We start from the raw sequence: 13,604 nt of genomic DNA, 5'->3' as shown, positions 1-13,604 counted from the left end.
ACACAAGTTACCAGTATCAGAAAGAAAGAGGGGATATAACTACTGATGCTATGGACACTTAAAGGAAAATAAAGGAATATTATTAACAACTCTATGCCCACAAACTCGATAATCACATGAAATGAACCAATTCCTTGGGAGACATAAGCTACCAAAACTCACACAGGAAGAAACAGATAACCCATGGGCTGCCTGGGTGGCTCAGTCAGTTTAACGTCTGCCTTCCACTTGGGTCATGATCCTACACTGCAAGGGGCCTACTTTTCCCTCTCTCTCTGACTCCTGCTCTCCTTGCTTATGCACTCTCTGTCTGACAAATAAATAAATAAAACCTTAAAAAAAAAGAAAAAGAAAAAGAAAAAGAAACAGATAACCCAAACAGCTCTGTATCTCTTAATGAAACAGAACCAATAATTAGTAACCTTCCATAAAACAAATAACCAGATCCAGGTGGCTTCACTGGTGAATTTTACCAAACACTGAAAGAAGGAAGAAAAATATATTTCATAATCTCTTTCAGAAAAAGGAAGAAGAGGGAACCCTTCCTAATTCACTTGTAAGACCAGCATTACTCTAATACCAAAACCAAATAAAAACATTACAAGAAAGGCAAACTACAGGGGTTCCTGGGTGGCTCAGTGGGTTAAAGCCTCTGCCTTCAGCTCAGATCATGATCTCAGGTTCTGGGATCAAGCCCCGCATCGGGCTCTCTGCTCGGCAGGGAGCCTGCTTCCCCATTTCTCTCTGCCTGCCTCTCCGCCTACTTGTGATCTCTGTCAAATAAATAAATAAAATCTTTAAAAAAAAAAAAAGAAAGAAAGAAAAAGAAAGGCAAACTACAGACCAATATTGCTCATGAACACAGACATAAAAATCCTCAACAAAATATTAGCAAGTAGAATCCAACAATGTATAAAAAGAATTATATATGACAATCAAGTGGGATTTATCCAGGTATGCAAGGTTGGTTCAACCTTTGAAAATTAATTAATATAATCTACCATATCAACAGGATAAGAAGAGTTATATAATCATATTGATGGATGCAAAAAAAATGAAAAAAGGCATCTGACAACCTAACATCTGCTCATGATAAAAACTCTCGGAAAATTATGAGCAGAGGGGAACTTCTTCAATTTGATGAAGAGTATTTAGAAAGAACCTACTGCTAGCATTATACATTATGATGAGAAACTGGATGCCCTTCCACCAAAGACTGGGATCAAGGAAAGGATATTTTCTCTCACAAATCCTATTCAACACAGTACTGAAATCAAATACCCCCCCACACACACAGTGCAACAGGAAAAGAGAATAAAAAGTACACCATTTGGAAAGGAAGAAATAAAATTGTCTCTATTTGCAATGACATGATTTTCAATGTAGAAAATCCTCAAAACTCACCCCCTGAAATAGAGTAATGAATAGAGCATGGATACCAAGTTAATAACAAATATCAAATGCATTCCTATATATGAGCAAGTAACAACTGGAATTTGGAATTTTTAAAAAAATGCCATTTATGATATCACCTGAAAAAAATTAAATACTTAGGTATAAACTTAATAAAATATATAAAGGACCTATATGTGGAAAGCTATAAAATACTGATAAAAAAATCAAAGATCTAAATAAATGGTCGAGATATATTCTATTGTCAGGGAGAGGTAGACTCAATATTGTCAAGATGTCAGTTCTCAGTGCAACCCAATCAAGACGCTAGCAAGCTATTTTGTATGACTTAGGAAACTAAAAATTCTCAAGTGTATATGGAAAAGAAGACAGAATAGCCAACATAATGCTGAAAAAGAAGAGCATATTGGGACAACTCACTCTGATTTTAGATTTAGAAGGCTACAATAATCAAGGTAATATATGACTGGCAAAAGAATAGACATATACATCAATGGAAAAGAATAGAGAGCTGGGAAATAGACCCACACAACTACAGTCAATGCATCTTTGCCAAAGGGGCAAAGGCATTCAAAGGAGAAAGGGTAGTCTTTTCAACAAATGGTGCTGAGAAAACTGGACATCCCTATGCAAAAATATGAGCCTAGAAACAGACCTTACACCTGAATGTTTTTAAAATGGATAATAGACCTAAATGTAAAGTGCAATATTGTAACACTTCTTGAGGAAAACATAAGAGAAAATCTACATTAGCTTGGGTTTGGTGATGAGTTTTTAAATGTAAAAATGGCATGATCCATGAAAAAAAATGATTAAGCTGGACCTTCTTAAAATTAAAAACATCTGCTCTGAAAAGGGCACTGTTAAGAGAATGAGAGGAAAAGCCACATCGTGGAAGATAATATTTACAAGACACCTATCTGATAAAGGACTTGAATCCAGTCTACAAAAAAACACCTCATGTTAAATAATTAGAAAACCAACGATCCAATTAAATGGGCAAAAGTTCCAAATAGACACCTCACCAAAGAAGATACACAGTTATCAAAGAAACCTATGATAAAACGCTCCACATCATTTGTCTTTAGGGACTACAGATTAAAACAATGATACCATTTTACATCAATTGCAATGGCTAAAATCCAAACAACTGACAATACCAAATGCTGCAAGGGTGCCAATCAGCAGGAACTCTATTTACTTCTGGTGGGAATGCAAAATGGTACACCCACTTTGGAAAACAGTTTGTCTCTTACAAAACTATAGTCTTACTATATGATCCAGCATTCATACTACTAGATATTTACCCAACTGGTTTATAAAGATTTACGTCCACACATGAACTTAGGTGTGATTGTTTATAATGGCTTTATTTATAAGGGCCAAAATTTCGAAGTATTCAAAATGACCTCCAGTAAGTAATTGATAAATAAACTATGTTACATTCATGCAATGGGATACTATTCAGGGATATAAAGAAATGAGCTAACAAGCCACAGAAAGACATAGATAGTTTTAATTATGTATTGCTACGTAAAAGAAGCCCATTTTAAAAAATCTACACCCTGGGGCCATCTGGGTGGCTCAGTCAGTTAAGCATCTGCCTTTGGCTCAGGTCATGATTTCAGGGTCCTGGAACTGAGCCCCGAGTTGGGCTCCCTGCTCAGCAGAGTCTGCTTCTCCCTTTGCCCCTTCCCCACTGCTTATGCTTGCCCTCTGTCAAATAAATAAAAATCTTAAAAAAAAATTTTTTTTAAAATCTACACACTGTACGTAGGACTCCTGAGTCGCTCAGTTGGTTAAGCATCTGATCTCTTGGCTCAGGTCAGGATCTCAGGGTCATGAGCTTGAGCCCTGAACTGGGTGCCATGCTGGGTGGGAGCCTGCTTAAGATTCCCTCAGCTCTTCCCCAGCTGCTTGCTCATTCTCTCTACAACAAAAACCAAAAACCAAAAAACATCTACATACCATACCATTCTAGTTGTATGACATTCTGGAAAAGTCAAAACTACAAAGAGAGTAAGTAAAACATGTAAGTGATTGCTAGTGGTTTGGGGTAAGGGATAGGATGAACAGGTAAAGCATAGTGGATTTTTTTAGGGTGGTGAAACTATTTTGTACGATACTATAGTGATGAAAATAAGACATTAAGCATTTGTCAGGTTATAGCACAAAGAATAAACCTTAACATACTCAAATATTAAAAAATTATTTAGAAGAAGACTGGGTGATCTCAGAATGGAATGGAGAATGTGAGAAAAGGGCCAAATTTATTACAAACATATAAAACAACCTTCCTGAAAGGGGTGGAGGAATACAGTGCTACCTTTGGAAATGAGTGAGTCTGTAAAGCTGAAGATAAAAGGAACACAAGCATTGTGCTCTAGTTCATAAAGCTGTTTCCCAAAGGGTATGGGTTAACAATTCTGAACCACTACACACATATACTGGATTTAAAAGGAACTGGATGGCTGATGACAGGAGCCAGGTTTCTCACTGTTGGAAGGGAAGGTTAGATAAGCCAAAGAGAAGGAACCTAAAATGATCCACATGGTAATGGATTTGAACTGGAGACATTGGTATAAACTCATAGCTAGCTTTATATAGATAGAGATGGTTACATATCTGTCCTAATTTTTTACTTGAAATACTTACAGATATTAGTATAAACATGTATATCTCTTGCTCTGTTAGCTGACAGGGCCTAGAACCAAGACATCATACTTAGCACCCAGAACATGGTTTCTCCAACAAAAGGAGCCAAGGCTCTTTGGAGAAATGGCTGATTCTATGACTGGGGCAGAAAATATACAAGATGAGCATGGAGAATCTTGTAATCCCAGAAATAAAGTGCATGTACACATGCATGCATGGATGTATACATGCATACAATGAAGGAGGTATGTCAAAAAGATACAGGAGTCAACTGGAAGAGCTCCCAAAGGCCAAAGCTAGATATCTGAACAATAAAACATATAAACATATAAACCAGTACAGGCTTTTTATCCATATCATTAAAAAAATTATCTCATACTGAGATAAATAAACAGGGAACAAGATAAATCTCCCACACAGAAAAGTTCTAAATAATTTGCATAGATACTTTGCTCTCAAGGAAGTGCAACATAACTCCCTGCTCCTTAAGTGTGCTGCACATATTTTCTTCTTAAGAGTACAGTACAGAAAGGGAGAAAAAATAACTTTACAGTGGAGAAACCTGACCAACTCTACCTCAAGCTATTGGATCAAAGAAAACATCAACAGTGTTAAGTCATGTTGACAAAATGTACCCTTGATATGATGTGATGACAATGGCATTTTATCTTGTTGTCTTCTTCCTAAAACACAGTACCCCAATCTAATTATGAGAAAAATCTCAGAGAAACCACATGTGACATTCTTCTCAATAGTGGACTAGTATCAAAACTCTCAATAAAATAAAAAACAGAACATCTGAGAAACTGTCACAACAAAGAGGAACCAAAGGAGACAAAACTAATCAGGATAATGTGGTATCTTGGGGAAACTCCTAGATCAGAACATATTAGGGAAAAATTGAAGAAATGTGAATAAAGTATGGACTTTGGTTAATACTAAGGTATCAATACTGGTTCATTCATCATGATAAGTGTACCATATTAATGTAATATGTAATAATAGGGAAACTGGGTAGGGGGGTAAATGGTAACTCTCTGGACTATCGTCCCAATAATCCTATAAATCTAAAACTGTTCTAAAATAAAAAGATTTTTTTTAAATGAAGTGAAGGCATTGGAAAATAAACTTGAGAAAATATCCTAGAGAGTAAAACAAAAAGAAAGGGAAAGAAAATAAGAACAAAGATTAGAAATTTAATCTAATGAGGTCTGATACTCAAGTAACAAGAAGTCCAGGGGAAAAAAAAGTATAGGAATAAACAAAGGAAGAAATTGTCAAATACAATACCTCAGAACTGAAGGATATGATCTCCAGGTGGAAAAAGCCCAGTCAAGGCCCAACACAATGAATGAAAAATCCTTATAGAGCCTCATCATTATGAAATTTCAGAATACCTGAGTGGTTTACAGAAAGATCAGCCCATTTCAGGCTGTAACAGCATCCCCCACCTTTCCCCTACACTCTTGACCTCCCCATCCCATCCTGCTCACCTTTGTCTCTGTTCTAAAGCATTCAATTAACTTTGCAACCTTCTAACTTTTTGTATAATATATTTATTATATTGTTTACCATCTGGAACAACTCGTCCCTCCAAGAAATTACGCTGCATGAAGGTAGATATCTTGTATTTTTGTTCACCAATATATTCAAAGTATCTTGAGCAATGACTGCCACAAAAATTATGCTTACTACAAACCTAGTGAATAAATATAAAAGCTTCCAGAGAGCAACAGCAGGTCACATATAAAGGAATGGTTATCATATCTGGCAATGGACTTCTCAGTAGCAACATTAAAAGGTAGAAAACAATGGAACCATGCATCCAAAATTCTAAAAGTAAATTATTTACAACCTAGAATTCTATATTCAGCTAATATGAGGGTAGAATTTTTAAAAACATGTTTAGAAAGAAAAGAATCTAAAAACGCTGCCTCCCCTTCAGTCCTTCTCAGGGACCTACTAAAATATGTACTCTATCAACATGAGGGAGACAACAAGAAAGAGGAAGGGCTGAAGTCGGAAACAGGCTATTCAACACAGGGAGAGACAAATGCAATGCAAAGATCATAAAAGGACATACCTCAAAGACAGCCGTGCAACAACAGGCCTAGAGAGCAAGGCAAGAAGACAGATGCAGAGTGGTAGGCAATTACAGGAAAGATGTTACAAAACAAACAACAGACATTTTGAATCTACCAAAAGGAGATTTACATATCTTGTCTGAAGGGTTGTTAATAAAGTTATGGGTGCCTGGCTGGCTCAGCTGGTTAAGCGACTGCCTCCAGCTCAGGTCAAGATTCCAGAGTCCCGGGATAGAGTTCCGCATTGGGCTCCCAGCTCCATGGGGAGTCTGCTGCTCCCTCTGACCTTCTCCTCCCTTATACTCTTTCTCACTGTCTCTCTCTCAAATAAATAAATATAATCTTTTTTTTAAAAATTTAAAAATTAATTAAGTAATTAATTAAAGTTAAAAAGGAAGGGTGCCTGGCTGGCTCAGTCAGTGGAAGGTCTTGATCTTGGGGTTGCAGGTTTGAGCCTCACACTGGGGGTAGAGATTACTTAAATAACATCTTAAAATATATAGGATACATTAAAAAGATATAAAACATACATTCATAAAGATACATAAGAGGTAGATAATACAGAAGAACTAAGGTAGGGACAGCCGGGTGGCTCAATCAGTTAAGCGTCTATCTTCAGCTCAGGTCATGACCTGGGATGGAGTCCAACATGGGCTCCTTGCTCAACAGGGAGCCTGCTTCTCCTTCTGCCTGCCATTCCCCCTGCTTGTGCACTCTCTCACAAATAAATAAATAAAATCTTAGAAAAAAACAAAACAAAACTAAGGTAATTATAAACTCTAGGGAAAAAACCCAAAATATTATATTACAAACAAATAGTACAATATACCTGGCTTACCTGTACACATTATACACATGGTTAAATGATGTAAACACTAAATAGTCATTTAACTAAAAATTAGCATGGAACTAATCTGCAAATAAGAGGTGATGAAAAGTGCAGTGTTTAAAGGTGGAGGCTTGTGTAACAAACCTAAATTCTCATCTCCTATAATAGGAAATTGGTAAATAATACTTAAAACTGCAGTAGGATGGGGAGATAGCTGTGTAAGTAAGCAGGTTATTTAAAAACCTAGAGGTGAAAAAGAGTTGAACAAAAAATAAAGAGCTGAATAGTCTATTCACTCTGCAGGAGCCTTTCTCAGCAATGGTTCTTTAAGAGAATGAAGCCTTAATACCCTAAGGCATCCATTTTAGGTAAGGAACTACCTTCTTTCCAATGCTTGAAAGTGTTACTAGTTTTAAACCATCAAGGGGGGAGTTAAGGAAACAGCACTGCAACTTATGTTCCAGATGAGGAACACTGATTGAAAAAGGCTGCTTCTGCAGAGTGGGATTCAGGAGAGAGGACTGGGGCAAAAGATTATTACTTTTCATTTTAAGCCCTGTAGTCTTATTTTACTCTTTAAATTACATACAAGTATCCCTTTGATAAACATTAACATTACATTAAGAAATAAAATAGCAAAAAGTAGTAAAGGAACTCTGAATATAGAACATATTAAAAACATAAAGCACAGAAATGAGAATCATAGGAATCTAGAAATAGTCTCTCATTAGGAAAAAAACAATTTTTCTAAAAAAGTATGGAATTCATGAAATACCTATTTACAGAGTTATCTCTATACAGCACTGTACTACTAAGCTTTATGTCATCTGAGATGCCTAAAAAGGTACAGAAAAGGTAAGATAAATAATAACAGAATTCAACAATTTATATAAGATATAAGTACTGTATATGAAACCTTTTAACATGAAATTTGAAGCTACACATACTTCCCATTTCATTCAACTAAGATGTACTTAGTGTGCCAATAATCTACCACATACACTAAGAATACAAAAGGAATATAAAATATACTCCCTATTCTGAAGAAGTTTATTTATGTGTACATATGATAACCTATTTTATTTAGGTAATATTTCTACTCACCTGACCATTTATGTACTCTCAGATTTACAATAAAAAATTTACAGCATTTTACCAAAAATGGTTTTAAAGCATCTCTTCATGATTTAAAAAAAAAAAAAAAAAAGTGGCAGCAACATAGAAGATTAACCAGAAAACCAACAAAACCAATAGGAAGGAGACTACTAAAATGGTTCAGATGAGAGATGATGAGGGCAAAGCAGAAGGAAAGGAGATTATAGCAAAGTGGCTAAGGAGTGGGAAATTCTCGAGGGTGAAAGCAAGGGAGAAAGCTAGCATTACTGCCAGGTTTCCATCATGGGTGACTAGGTAGACAGTGGTACCACTGACCATGACAGGCGATACAGAGAAGAGCAGGACTGAGGGAAAACATGAGTTCACATTTGGACTACTGTTTGCAGTACCTTGAGAACATCCTGGGGGAGATGTCCAATAGGCAGTTGAATATAAGGATCTGGAATGCAGGAGAAAAGTTTGAGATAGATAAAAGATTTGGGAACTGGCAACACATACCTGTTAACGGATGAGATCACCTAGGAAGAGAATATAGAAAAGGACAGGAGCCTGACATCAGGTAACTAAAGATTACAATAAATGTCCTTCTGGATAAAACTTTCCCAGAGTTATATGTACTTCTATAGGATAATAGCCAATATATAATGCTAAATGACAAAAAAAAAACCAAACTGCAAAACATCATGCACAGTACAAACCCATTTTTACAAATAAGTTGTTAAAAAAAAAAAGGTATTAGCAAAGACACAGAAGAAAAATATGGAGGGCCAACACCAAACTGTTAACGATGGTATCTGTGATTATGCATGTCTTTCACATCCTCATTATGTATCTCTACAGTATTTTAGTTTTGTTTTGTTTTTGTAAACAAAAACAAAATGCACTCTCACTAAATGCACTACTTCTGTAAAAGGAGAAAAGATAATTTTGTTCCTTTCCTAAAGAAAGTATAGTGCATATCCTTAAAATATTAAAAAAAATAATGAAAATCTGTTAGAAAAACACATTGACACTGGACTATAAATGGGCAAATAGTACAACTAATAAAATTATGAAAAAATATTCAAAGCACAATTGGTAGTATCAATGTAATATGAGTTAGAACACGTATCATTTGTTGCCTACTAAATCAGAACACAATTTTTCTTTTTAGCAATCTCTAAACCCAACATGAGGCTCAAACTCACAATCAAAAGTTGCATGATCAACTGAGCCAGTCAGCCACCCCCATAATTTATTTTTAATAGTAAAAGTGCTCAGTGTTTTTAAGAGTACAATAAAAAGAACATCTCAGATACTACGGATAGGAAGTAAATGGGTATACCCTCTCATTAAAACAATGTGACAACATGTATCTACAGTTCCAAAGAGATTCCATTTGATATTAACAATTCTTTTTAAAAATTTAAGAAAATAATCCAAAGCAACTGAAAACATGCAAAGATATTTCATCAAATCATTAACTGAAACCATCTAAACCCCAATATTAGGACACAAAAGAAAATTACCCAGGCATCCAAAGTAATTCTACTTTTAGAGAAACAGTAGCAATTGTGTGGGGGAACACATCACAAATAACTTTCAACTTGAAATGTTCCTAATAGTGCAAAATTGCAGAAGAACCTAACAGCGTATTAATACAATAATTAAATCATCTTTCTCAAACTGATCTGAGGACCCCTGGAAGACCTCAGAACTTTTTAGGGGGTCAGTGGGGTCCTTCCTTTTCCAAACACCTATCTATGTATGGCTGGATTTTGCTAATGTGCTTTAGCAGACAAGATAACCCACCAGATTAAAGGGAGAAGCAAATAAGAGAATAAGAGAATGTCTTCTACAAAGCCAGACATTAGTGATCTGCAAAAATAAAAAACAATGCCACCCGTCTCACTAAATTTTAAATACATTTTTCAGAAATATTATTTAATTAAACATGTGAAGGGCTTTTAATGCATAATTTTTGGAAACTTTCTGAGTTTTAATTTATAAAATACTAAATATATTGCATTATAGAGACACTCTTTTAGTTCTCAATTTTTAAATTTGTAAAGGGATACTGAGACTCACTGGGTTAAGAAACTGTGATACTACCATATTATGTAACATTGGGATTATAATTAAGTGGGAACGGAGCTTTATCTGTAATGTAACTGTTTCAAAAGATATTTTGCTCATGCATTACTTGTATAATCAAACATCAAGTTATACTTATTAAGACTTTTAAAAACATAGGAAACACTTAAATTTAAGCAAGAAAAGCACGTGATCCAACTCTATAAAATCATTGTAATTAAGAAAATGCCACGAGAAAAAAACCTGGAAGGTAAAAAGTCAAAATATTAACTGTGGCTGATTATCTTTAAATGGTGAAATTATGGCTTATTATTTTTTCATAATCTTTATTATGTTAAGATTTTGTTCTGGACCCTAAGCATGCAGTTTAATATCTACGGGAGGGGGAAAAAAGGGAGAAATGGGGTGAAAAAAGTACATAGTTTTCCTGGGTCAAAAACCATTACACTTCCGCCAATTCAGAAGACAACAGGCTCAAAATAATAATTTAAGGAAGCTAAATCGACGAACCAATTTCCTATTTTGTTAAATGAAAAAGATGAACTTATCAAGTGTATGGACTGACTGGTTTCCATACGAGTCAAACAAGAACACTCAGTCTGGAATAATTTGCTATCACGGTAGTACAAGTACGTTAATAGTTTAAAAGTTAGGTCATCTTTCAGAATTTTTCAGAGGTACCAAAGAAAGGGGAGAAAGAAGAACACCGCCGCATCCTTCTGTACAAAATGATGAGAAAATGCATCGGTGCGAGAATAGGGTTTGCGAAAGAGCAAGGGCAGTGATGACAGATTCTGCTAAAGTCGAGTCCTCCCAGTGCAGAAACTACCTCTCCGCGGGAACCACAGTCCCTTCAGGTAGGCACAGCCCCTCCCCTGGCGGGACACCCTTCTCCCTGCACCCGCCGCGGCCCCCTGGACGCTCCCCTGTAGCCGACCACTCGGGGCGACTCGAGGCTGTCGGGGTGGGTGGGACCCGGCAAAAAGCCGCTGAGATTGCCCTCCCTGCCCGGTCCGGCCCTCCATGCTCTACAGAGCGGACGCGAGGTTTGAGGGTCGTGATTCCCTGTTCAACTCTGCGGCCTGGGAAAGAGAACAAGTCGGGGGCCCAGGCTCGGCCCTTGGAGGAAAAGGAGGGCCAGAGCCGGCACCCAGGTCGACGGGTCCAGCGGCCACCCCGCCCCCTCCGTGAGTGCAGCAGGAGTGAGGAGAGGCCAAGTTGCCTGTTAATGGGGCTCTTACCTCCCCACACCCCAGAGGAGCTCTCTGGGGACTCGAAGCGACGCGGGGCAGAGGAATGAAGAGCGACCCCGGCCGGGAACCCCGGGGTGCGCTACGTCGGCTCAGGGTTTGTTTTTCCCCCCGACCTGTTGGGGCGGGGGGGGGGAGAAGAGCTGAGAGCGCAGGCGCACAAGAGGCTTTCCTACGGCTCACAGCCCTCCTCCCTCTGCGTCCACGGCCTCCGCCAGGTCCCGAAGCGCCTGCGCGCTGCTCTGCGGAGTCCCGGCTGTGGGTGCCGAGCTTCTTACCGGAAGTGCCTGGGAAGGTTGTGGGATGATGAGGCAGCTTGAAGACCGGCTTTAGACGAGGACTCGGTTTCCCACTAGACGCCTGGAAGCCGGAATCGGGAGGCAGACTGCGTCAGTGTCCGGCTTCCTTTGCCCTTCGTTGACCTAGACTCAGCTTCCCCCGCCCCCCTCCGCAGCTGGCGCGGCGCACCGGCCTGTACCGGACACGCCTGCCGCCGGGCAGCTAACCAGGCCTGCTCCCCTGAAAGCCTTTTTGCTTCACACTGGCCACCCTCCTCTTCTTCTCGGCGGCAACAAAAATGCTCCCACCCACCCCTGAGCTGCAAGCCTTTCAGCTGACTGCCTGTTCCCAGCGCTGCTGCCCTTCCCTCTCGTTGCTTTAGTTCTGCTTTTCTAACAGTGACCACAAGGACAGCTGCCTCCCCGCGTCTAAGAACAAAAGCTAGCCAACTGGAGAAATAAATGCTACTCATGCGATGTATGTTTGTGCTTGTTAAGCTTTACTATTTTTACAAGTTTTCTATAAATTTAAATGAGGGAAGAAGAGATAATCTCTATGGTAAGAATAATCCATCTGTTGCCAAAAAGTTTTACCAGCTCATAATTCATACTAGTCTTTAAAAAAAATTTCAAGAGTTAGGGAGAACGGGGTACCCAATTAATCCAGGGAGGTCATGATTTCGGGGACCTGATCCCCAGGATCCTGAGATGGAGACCCGTTTGGGGCTCCTAGCTGAGTGCAGCATGGGCTTGACATTGTCTTTCCCTCTCCCTGTGATCCTCCGGTTTGTGCTTGAGCTCTCTCTCTCTCAGCTCTTTTAAAAAATTTCAGTTATATCAGTAGAATTCCATTCAGATGTGATTTATGGTGAAGGATTTAAGATTCAGTTCAAATTCTAAATCTGCAATTTGCAATTACAGTTTGTGATTGTTCAGAAATACTAAATCTTGATTTTTTTTTCTCTAGCCTTGATTTTACTAAAATGGAATTGTGTTGTTTTAGTCTAACAGTAAAACTTATTGATAGCGTAAAATAATTGAGCATCTACTATGTGACAGTCACTGCATTAGATGCTTTGCTTACATTATCTCATTTATTCCTAAGCAAGTCTACAAGTACAGTATGCATTTTCTGTATGTGTTAGGGGTTATTTACAGAGAAATAAAATGGGGTAACTGCCATTATGGAATCACCATATATACCAGAGACTCATATATACAAATGTTTATTTGGGATAGAAGGATTTATATAGAACTATTCATATAGTATAATACATACTTACATATGTAGTGTGAGGACAAAGAATTGAAACAAAACAGTGAGATCTTAGAGATTAATAGGAAAAATATACACATGAATGGTCGGTTCACAAAGCAGGAAATTTCAGTGCCTACTGTATATTTTACTAATGTTCAAACTCATTAATAATGAAATGAAGACAAAAGAGATATTATTTCCAGTGGATCTAATTAGCCAGTTCATTTAAAATGTGCATATATTCCACTGGTGAAGGTAGAGTGAAATGAGCACTCATCCTTTTGGGGATATAAATTAGGACAAAGATTTTGGAAAGTTATTTGTCAAATCAGAGCAAGAAATGTTCACATGATCTAAATTAATAATTTCCCTTCTAGAAATTTTAAGAACATATTGCAGAATACAAAGATTTATATGAAATAACAATAAAGTAAGCAAACTCCCCCAAACTAGAATGCCTTTCTTTTTTTTTTTTTTAAGATTTTATTTATTTATTTGACAGAGAACACAAGTAGGCAGAGAGGCAGGCAGAGAGAGAATGAGAGAGAAGCAGGCTCTGCACTGAGCAGAGAGCCCGATGCGGGGCTCGATCCCAGGGTCCTGGGATCATGACCTGGGCCGAAGGCAGAGGCTTTAACCCGCTGAGCC

General features: G+C 38.0%; 1 protein-coding gene across 6 annotated transcripts in view; it reads right to left on the bottom strand.

The window, feature by feature from the left end:
* ZFYVE16 (zinc finger FYVE-type containing 16) overlaps positions 1–12,044 on the bottom strand; it is a 52,265-nt gene extending 40,221 nt beyond the window's left edge. For 3 of the 6 annotated variants that reach the window (XR_009354038.1, XM_059175343.1, XM_059175347.1), the window contains exons 1-2: positions 11,412–11,546; positions 8,487–8,536 (exon numbers count right to left, since the gene is read on the bottom strand). The gene's annotated coding sequence lies outside the window, so the exon portion shown is untranslated. Of the gene's footprint in view, positions 1–8,486; positions 8,537–11,411; positions 11,550–11,698 lie in introns of those variants that run through there. The other 3 variants (XM_059175345.1, XM_059175346.1, XM_059175344.1) reach the window with 3 other exon arrangements.
* Between the last annotated feature and the right edge of the window lie 1,560 nt (positions 12,045–13,604).

This window comes from Mustela lutreola, chromosome 5 (assembly GCF_030435805.1).
Source record: "Mustela lutreola isolate mMusLut2 chromosome 5, mMusLut2.pri, whole genome shotgun sequence".
Taxonomy (NCBI): Eukaryota; Metazoa; Chordata; class Mammalia; order Carnivora; family Mustelidae; genus Mustela; species Mustela lutreola.
This window is presented reverse-complemented; position numbering and strand designations above follow the sequence as displayed.